The following is a 9693-nucleotide window of genomic DNA, read 5'->3' as shown; positions in this document are numbered from 1 at the left end:
AATATAATATATATTATAATATACTAATTATATATATATAAATAATATATACTATATATATAATATTATATACATATGTATATATATATATGTATATATAATATACATACATATATATATATATATATATATATATATATATATATATATAGATATATATATAATATATATATATACATACATATATATATATATACTATATATATATATATATATATATATATATATATAAAAACCTAGATGGACAGAATAATATTAATAAAATCCTCAATTGAAGCATTATACACCACGAATGGTACGCACACATTAGCTTTCCCATTCCAAATAGAGTAATTTCACATGCACTGTCATATGTAAATATACCAATACACCGTTTTTCTACACAAAAATACAGTCTCTCTCTCAACTTATATCGAATGCAAAGCATTAAACCTAAATGAAGGAACAAATGAAGAATTCCAGACCTTAGGGGCAAGATGAGAGAGAGAGAGAGAGAGAGAGAGAGAGAGAGAGAGAGAGAGAGAGAGAGAGAGAGAGAGAATTCATTAGACAAAGGGTAAATAAAGGAAAATCCGGAATTTATTGCCATAGATGAGTTAAAAAAAAACCTCACGGAGAGAGAGAGAGAGAGAGAGAGAGAGAGAGAGAGAGAGAGAGAGAGAGAGAGAGAGAGAGAGAGAGAGCAGACAAAAAAGATACGGACCGCAAAAAATCCCTAATGTTCTTACAAACTTGAGAGAGAGAGAGAGAGAGAGAGAGAGAGAGAGAGAGAGAGAGAGAGAGAGAGAGAGATTTATAACACCAAGAGACAAGACATAATTAAAAATCTTTCAGAATCATTCCTGCCATATGTTGATAAATCAAAATATCTCTCGTATAATATAGAAAATCAACGAAAAATCGAGAGAGAAAGAGGAGAGTATATGAACTGGATACTTCAGATATGGATTTCAATTTGAAGAGAATGTGGCCTTACCTGGCCTTGGCAGCAGCTGTTGTTGGGACGTTGTTGTCCAGATGTTTTTCGAAATACGGAAGATCAGTCATCTTGTTTGCTGTGGCTGCCTATTCGCTGGTGAAATTTCTCTCCTGACTGATGATGATGGAGCTGAACAGGCCAAGGAAAAGGAACTGAACGAGTGAATTGCGGCCTTGCGAGACGCCATCCAGTGCCAGAGAGAGCAGCGGGTGAACTTGGATAGGACAATTCTTCAGCTGCAACAGAGGCCCGACTACTATGAAGAGACGCAGAAGGCGGGCAGAAGGGAAGAACGCACTTGTGCCGACCAGATCACTCAGGTGTTGCAACAGCAAGCCTTGGAAGCCAAGGCCCCCTTGCTCGAAGATGGTAGAAGAAAATCAGCAGCTGAAGGACAACGCGAAAGAAATCGGGCAGAGAAACGATGACCTATGTGAGAGGATAAAGGATGGGATTGCACAGTTTTCAGAGGCAAGCTGCCTACTTGAGAGACTCGAGAAACTCCTACGACAGAAGGAGAAAGGCCTGCAGCTAAAGATGGCATAAGCAAGGCTCATCCAGGAACAAAAAGACGCGAACGAAATGCGGGAATCCCAGAGGAAAGACCTGCAGAGGGAAGTGGAAGACCTCTGGAAGGAAAAGTGTGGACTCCAGCGTGAAGTTGAGGCGGCGAAACTCAAGAGGAACGAGCTGGTATTGCCTTCTAGAGGAAGGAAATCGTTGCCTGGAGTCGCTGGAGAGGAAGGCCTGTACAGGGCGAACGGAACGACCAGCTGGAAGATGAGGTTCGACAGCTGCGAGGAGCGAAAAAGAAATTGGTGTGCGACCTGAAGAACCTCCATGAGAAATAAAGATGCCTAGAGAAGGACAACTGGAAACTGCAGAAGCAGCTGTTCATCTTCAAGGAATGGCGCGATGAAGACTGCGCTGGCCTCACGAAGACGGATCAGATGTGAAAATTTTGTTGTATGGGAACTTTGATGTTTATTTTGTAATAAGTTTGCTTTGTTAATCCTTGAAGGAAATTGAACTAGAACAGAAATAAATATGTTAAAATGTTTTCTTAGTTTATTAATTCCTGGAGGGGAAAGGAAAGGGGAGGATTATAAAAACGGTGAAGAAAATGAGGGGATTTGTGGAGGTGCCGAGAGAAGAACCAGGCTTCAGAAAACCCTCTGGAGAATTGAGTAGGATTCGTGGAGGTGCCAGGAGAAGAAGCAGAGGATTCAGTAGGATTCACAGAGTGCCAGGACAAGAACTAGAGGATTCAGAGAAGCCCCAGGAGAATTGTGAGGATTCAGGGGCATACATAATCTGGTTCTAAGGAATAGTATAGGTGTTGCTTTCTGCAGGGACTGGCGGGCGAGGCCCGCCACGGGTCCTGGGACGGGCGGGAAAGGTCCGCCAAGTGTAGCGGGACGGGCCCACCGCGGGTCCCGGGACGGGTGGGTGATGTCCACCACGTGTCCTGGGACAGGCGTGCTGGGCCCGCTGTGAGTCCCAGGACGGGCGGGCGATGCCTGCCACGAGTCCTGGGATGGGCGGGTCGGGCCCGCTGCGGGTCCCTGGATGGGTGGGCGATGTCCGCCTCATGTCCCGGGATGGGCGGGCGATGTCCGCCGCGGGTCCTGGGACAGGTGGGCGATGTCCGCCACATGTCCTGGGACGGCTGGGCTGGGCCCGCTGTGAGTCCCAGGATGGGTGGGCGATGCCTGCCACGAGTCCTGGGATGGGCGGGCGATGTCCGCCGCGGGTCCCGGGACGGGTGGGCGATGTCCGCCACATGTCCTGGGATGGCCGGGCTGGGCCCGCCGCGAGTCCTGGGATGGGCGGGCAATGTCCGCCTTGTGTCCTGGGATGGGCGGACTGGGCCCGCAGCGGGTCACGGGATGGGCAGGCGATGTCTGCCACGGGCCTGGGATGGGCGGGCATTGTCTGCCTCGGGTCCCGGGACGGATTGGCGATGTGCAATGTGGGTCCTGGGACGGAAGGGCGTTGTTCGCCTTGGGTCCTGGGACGGCAAGCTGGGCCCGCCGCGGGTCCAGGACAGGCGGGCTGGGCCTGCTGCTGTCCCGTGACAGGCGGGCTTGGCCCGCTGCGGGTCCCTGGACGGGCGGGCGATGTCCGCCTCGGGTCCCTGGATGGGTGGGCGATGTCCGCCTTGGGTCTTGGGACAGGCAGGCTGGTCCTGCCCCAGGTACCAGGACGGGTGGGCAATGTCCACTGCAGGTCCCAGGACGGGTGGGCTGGGCCCGCCGCTGGTCCCGGGACGGGCGGGTTGGGGCCGCTGCGGGTCCAGGGACGGGTGGGCAATGTCCGCCTCGGGTCCAGGGACGAGCAGGTGATGTCCGCCTCGGGTCCTGGGACGGGCGGGCTGTGTTATTTTGTATTTATGCCATAACTTAGTTGAGTTACCAGTATTTGAGTGTGATGGGCCACTTGGCTCCACCCCTCACAACCATCTAGGCTACTTATAGAAAGTATTTTAATTTGCTATAATTCTTATATTATATTACAATTATTATATTGTTTCCGAAACTCTTGGTGAAAATAAATTATGTGAAATGAAATGCAGTGAATGCGTGCATCGGTGCATTAATATAATGATGGTGGGGTATAAAGGATGTAGGTGTTGCAAAACCGTATACTATTAACATTAATTAGTCTCAGATTATTGGGTGACAGCCTTTAGACCTGGTTTTCCCACGAAGTAACGCACCACACACACACACCCATGGACGATCTGAATAACGCCAGTGGTCTTGACAGTCGTGTGTTTGCAGCCTTTGAGGTATATGCTCAACAATGTTGTCTTTTTTTGCCGCCGCCATCCCTACAAACATTGCTATAGATAATTATATAATATATAGATTATAGTGCACAACATTAGTATATGTTACAACAATTATTCTAAACATAGATCAACACAACAACCACAACTAACACTTACCTAAGTGTAGATAATCGTAATTACCAAATAAACCTCCACAAAGGCTGCTAACACACGAATGTTAAGACCACTGGCGTTATACAGATCGTCCATGGGTGTGTGTGAGCACCTTACTTCGTGGGAGAATCAGGATTCATAACGTAAACGATAGTAACAGACATTAACCAGATATACAAAGATGATCTCAGTAACGCTATAACAATATCACCTGTCCTCATCATCATTAACCCCACCTTGCTATTTCCTTCTACCCCGCACCTCCTCATGTTCGGGGTTTCAAGGTCTTACAATTATTATGGGATCGTTCTGGTGGATGTTTTTGGAAGGTAAAATAATACTCAGATGACAGTATTTCATACACCATTATATTTTCCAAATGTTGACAATTATCATTTCATTACCGAAAATAAAAACATGGATTTGTAAAAGACGGAATGAACAGGAGATATCGAAAGTAATGGGCTACTTGAAAAGCTTGGAGGGGGAACACACAGACAAGGTGTGTTGGACATTAGCCGCAGCAGCGGTGAAGCTACAAATAAAGACTCAGTGAATGAGCAGGCGTGAGCCCTGGGGTGGGGCTGGGGACGGGTTAGCTAAGATATGACTGATCTGCCCAAGTCTAAAGACTGTCAACCAATAATTTGAGACAAAAAATAATATGTTCATAGTATACCCCCACCAACATTATATGAATGCATCGATGCACGCATTCACTGCATTTCATTTCACATAATCTATTTTCACCAAGAGTTTCGGAAACAATATAATAATTATAATATAAGAAATATAGCAAATTAAAATACTTTCTATAAGTAGCCTAGATGGTTGTGAGGGGTGGAGCCAAGTGGCCCATCACACTCAAATACTGGTAACTCAACTAAGTTATGGCAGAAATGCAAAATAATCCTGTAGAACTAGAATATCATGTCCAGTAATGAGTTCTTAGCATAGATCAGTTAATAAAATAATACCCTTGCAAAATTGATGCTTTCACGACTCATACAACCCACGGCTACAAAACCTGGTGATTGGTAATACAGGTAAGTATAGTCCAGTCAATCTAGAGTCTAGACAAAAATTGATGCAGCCAAGCACAAGTTGGTAGAGTAGCCATTTACGGTTTTGTGATCCTTGCCCACTTCCAAATAACATATCAAACGTTTACCATTATTCAAATAGTGGATCCAGGTGATATAAGACGGAGGACAGAACGACAGATGGAGAGAGAGAGAGAGAGAGAGAGAGAGAGAGAGAGAGAGAGAGAGAGAGAGAGAGAGAGAGAGACAGCTGCTCATAGGATAATGAAAAAGGATATTTCCGTCTGAATAATATTAATATGAATAGTCAGTTCCAACAATGTTTAAGGCTTTTTATATGAACAATATGATAACGATTAAAAACAATCCTATGAGATAAGATTTCATAATAATTATTTTCCAAAATATATACGATAACATATTTCTTAAAGCAGAAGGTCTCGAATATATCCATCAGATTAATAACTAAACAGGAATAAAAGCTCTCTCTCTCTCTCTCTCTCTCTCTCTCTCTCTCTCTCTCTCTCTCTCTCTCCATAAACTTAATGCATTTGTTTCGTTACCTTTGCTCGTACTCTCTCTCTCTCTCTCTCTCTCTCTCTCTCTCTCTCTTTGTCCATATATATTTCATTCATTATTGCATTTCTTTGCCTGATTACCAATTTCCCTCCTCCTACCATTTGAACCATTCTAACTATGTACTGGTTGTTTGAACGAGGGCCACCTTTCAGGGCAAGAAGGGCATGAGCTCTCCGAGCCAGGCTTGGCGGGCGACACCGGTTTTGTCGTTGGCTGTACGTCAATAAAAACAAATGAACAAAGGCTCCATACAGCACTATTGGCCTCACCAGTTAATACTATGAATGGTATTTACCTGGAAAGTACAGACTGAAATAACAAAAAGTTCCAGAGATATAAAACTTTAAATGGAGAACAATAATTGTCCCCTACTTTTACTCGGGGTGGACTTTGCTATAGTTTTGCCACAGAAATAACTTCATGAAAATTAACTAGATTGCATGATGGATTATTGGTCCTACGTAATAAACTTTTTCGAGAGTCAAGTTTGCTGATTAATGGACAATAGCTAAAAAGAAGAAGAAGAAGAAGAAAGTTTCCATCAGTAAAAGTTCTCTGTCTGAAAGCACCCAGGCATGGGATTTCGTATACTCCTCTGTCTGTGCGGGATGTCTTTTGTTGGATGTTAATCAGCTATTTCCCATGCATGAACTGTGACCAATCTTACATCGGTTTTACAGGAACATCACTTCCCCAGAGATTAATACAACATAAACGGTCAGTTAGGTATGGACAACAGAGCTCAGCTAATCTTAACCATATAAATAACCATAACCACAGAATAAACTGGAATTTGTCACGTTTAATTTATTGCAGCAGATGTCAGTACAAAAGCCAAATGATAGAGGCAGCCTTGATCAAACAAAGACAGGCAATGAACATCGCAAATAGCGCCTGGGATTCAGATATCATTGATAAAAACTTCCTTCAACCAAAGCGTAAGAAAATTAAGGAGGAATTATCAGAAGGGGTGACTTAAAAAACGTGCTACCTGTGGATGCATCTCTTGGTATAAATACCGCCTTTTCTGTAACTTTTCTCATTCAACACCTACCTGAAAAGGGAGACAGCAGTCTGAAATGAACTCCATATTTTCTATATTTTGGGATTGTTATGGGCTCCTTTTATTATATATGTATATATAATATATATATATATATATATATATATATATATATATATATATATAATATATATATAATATATATATATATGTATATATATAAAGTGTTTGAAGGCAGAAAGTTCAAAGGGTTATGTCAGCGAGAGTGAGCTCCTCAGGAAAAAAAGTCAGAATGTTTGGAAAATGCGAAGATTTCAAATGGTCGAATCGTAAAGGTGTTTTGGAATTACCTGTGAAGCTTATTGTAAGACAATGTAACGTAGCGGAGGTTCTGTAAGATAGATAACAAAAGGACTTAGTGTCAATACATGTAAAACTAGAGCGTGAAAAACCGTTATTTTAGGCCTACCTCGAAATCTCTGAATCCGATTAAGGAGAACAATCGAAAATGAGACGCGTTTTCTGTCTGTAGGCCGAGGCGGAAAAGATCTGGCCCCATTCCATCGATTTTCCAGTTATCTGTTTTTTTTGTGTGTACCTTGTTCGGACTCAGACTATGCTTTTCCCCTGATGCCCCTTTCGTAATTACACAGTATTGCTTTAATAGCTTACTCGGGGAGTAAGCTTACAAACTACTTTTTAGTTGTTGTTGTTGTTGTTGTTGGGGTAGGAAAGGTCTAATAAGTTCTGAAAAAGGTGTTTCGTATCGAGTTAAAGATACAGGAATTTTAGGATAGGATATTTATGATTTATGTATTAGAATGAAAATGTAAAAAATGAATAATGTGCATATGAAACATTATAGAAAAATGGTTTCTAATAGCATATATCGTACTATTTTTTAAATTTTCGTTTGCAAAATAATGGGCTATCTGTCCGTAGTTTTTTTTTTAGCATGTTTTAATTGATTTGATGTACTGAATTTAGAGGTAATTATTTTGAGTTTCCACTTATAACTGAGAATATATGAACGTGTTTAATTTATGTCCTTTTTATTTGGTCCTTGTTGTTAGTATCAGTAGTACTAATTATAAGCATTAATTACGAATACCACTTCACGTTAAATTAGGAATATAATGTTTACAACTTATGTGTCAATGGAAATTCTTCTGTGTGTAGCGAGTAAGCTGGAAGTCGGATCACTCGTTGTTTTCCTTCCTATTACAGATCTTTGCTACAGTCTTATACAGTATCTTTCTATAGTTTCCTGCAGTCTCCTTTCTGGAGTATATTTCTTATTTTGAAAAGTAACTTTTCCTCTCAAACCACTGTCGATAATATGCCTGTTTTTTTTTTTTTTTAATTTCAACGGCGTTTTCTTTCATATGAATATAATTTAACTCAATATTGATGCTTCATGGAAATGAAAGAGTTATGGCGGAATTCGGCATCAGGCTTATCACAACACTTTAATTTGCTTTTAACAAAGAATAAACAATACATGACTCGAAAACGAAACTGCTGTATTCATTGAATTTTCATAGACTGGCCAAAAGTAAGGAAAATAATCCTGTCAGTGATTATTGCAGCAGAAATCTTGTGAAACAAATCGAGACTTTGCAACAAAACGGAGGTAAATAATGAATTTATCAGGCTGTGAAAAACTTTAAAGGGAATGCAACGTATAGGACCACAGCGCACAAAATGGAACACACCTACACATATATCATATATAATTACATTTTATTACATATATTCATTAAAGTACAAGCCCACAGAATCTTCTCTTTCTCTCTCTCTACCACGCGCTTCCCGCTCGTCTCTTGTTTTTCTCTTGTGCTGCCCCTTTCCGTATTTATTTTGCAGATAATAAAACGGGTCGACATGGGTAATTCGGCTCTCACACGCGCATAACCTCTGACCCAGTTAGGAGCTCTGACCTGAGGGCTGGCCGCCTCCCTTGCTCGTAACGGGCCTATGTGCCTCCACGTGGCCAGCCTTGGACCCTTACCTGATGCCCTTGGAGAAGTCCCCTCCTTCGTCTACGCTTTTACAAAGCAACATCTCTGCAAGAAGGTAAAGTGCGGGAGTAGTGGCAGTCAACTTAATCTCTATCTTCCTGTGTCGGTGCTTGTGTGATTGCTCATTTCCAGCCCCTTCATTCCTCCACAGCTGTGCTCCCTTATCCTAGAAGATACTTTGATTTAAGAGCTGTGGCTTCCTTGAATGTGGTTGAGTTCATGTTTCCCTCTCCCTCTCTCGTTACCGTAACGTTTGAGTAGTAATTCATTCATTCTTTGCCCTCTGAGGAATCTCTGAGAGAAAGAAAGATTCATCTTAAGCTGATATCCAACCCCCCTGTGTATCGCACACGTATTTATAGGACGTCTGTGTTGCAGGTATCCCTGCAAATCCCAGCTATGAGGTGGATCTTTCCCACCCTTTAAAGCTCTGGGACTTATATGCGTGCTGCCGAGGTCTAGAGAATCTAGACCTTGCGTGCTGCAATCAACCCACGCGTTCCTGAGCGCGACTTCATCGCTCCAAGCAATCGTTTCCAGTGAAGGACAATCGTGGAGGGTCATTAGCGCCCTTGTTGGCGCCCTGAATTAGCAGAGTAACATTAGGTGTAAATGTATTCCCCGTAAATTTAACACTAATTAAACAAAAAGGATTCGACACCAACAACTGAAACACGGGATATGAATATACAAAGAAACTCCATCAAAAACACAACAAGTTTACTTATGTGCTTATTCAGAAAAATAAATGCAGAATGGCTTCTCCTAAGTACATAAAATTAAATTTGACTATGAGTGAGGATGGGGAACAGTGCGGTAATGAAATAGTACTACTTGCTACCCAGGAAAACAGCTGTTGAGATCGGTGCTTGGCGATACGATGGCTTCACGAGGAGACAGTAGAGGATTCATATGGGCTTCTTATCTTCACACTGCAGGAAAGGATGACTTCGTCTTGGAACTTGAAGGACGGGTTACTTCTCAAAACCACTTGCAGGACGTTTCTTCTTCTTCTCTGAAAGGGTTTACTCATCGTCGGAATATCTCTCTCTCTCTCTCTCTCTCCCCCATTCTCCCTCTTCTCTCCTTCCTCATCCCTCCCTCGAAAAAAATCTTTCTCT

At 42.4% G+C, this 9693-nt stretch overlaps 1 long non-coding RNA gene across 1 annotated transcript; it reads left to right on the top strand.

Moving 5' to 3' along the window:
* The first annotated feature begins 889 nt into the window (after positions 1 to 889).
* LOC135217032 (uncharacterized) lies at positions 890 to 2038 on the top strand. The gene is made up of 2 exons (XR_010315008.1): positions 890 to 1188; positions 1252 to 2038. It is a non-coding gene; the product is annotated as an uncharacterized LOC135217032 (long non-coding RNA).
* Positions 2039 to 9693: the final 7655 nt, after the last annotated feature.

Source organism: Macrobrachium nipponense, chromosome 7 (genome assembly GCF_015104395.2).
Source record: "Macrobrachium nipponense isolate FS-2020 chromosome 7, ASM1510439v2, whole genome shotgun sequence".
In the NCBI taxonomy this organism is placed as follows: Eukaryota; Metazoa; Arthropoda; class Malacostraca; order Decapoda; family Palaemonidae; genus Macrobrachium; species Macrobrachium nipponense.
Note: the sequence above shows the minus strand (reverse complement) of the source record. Positions and strands in the feature narration are given on the sequence as shown.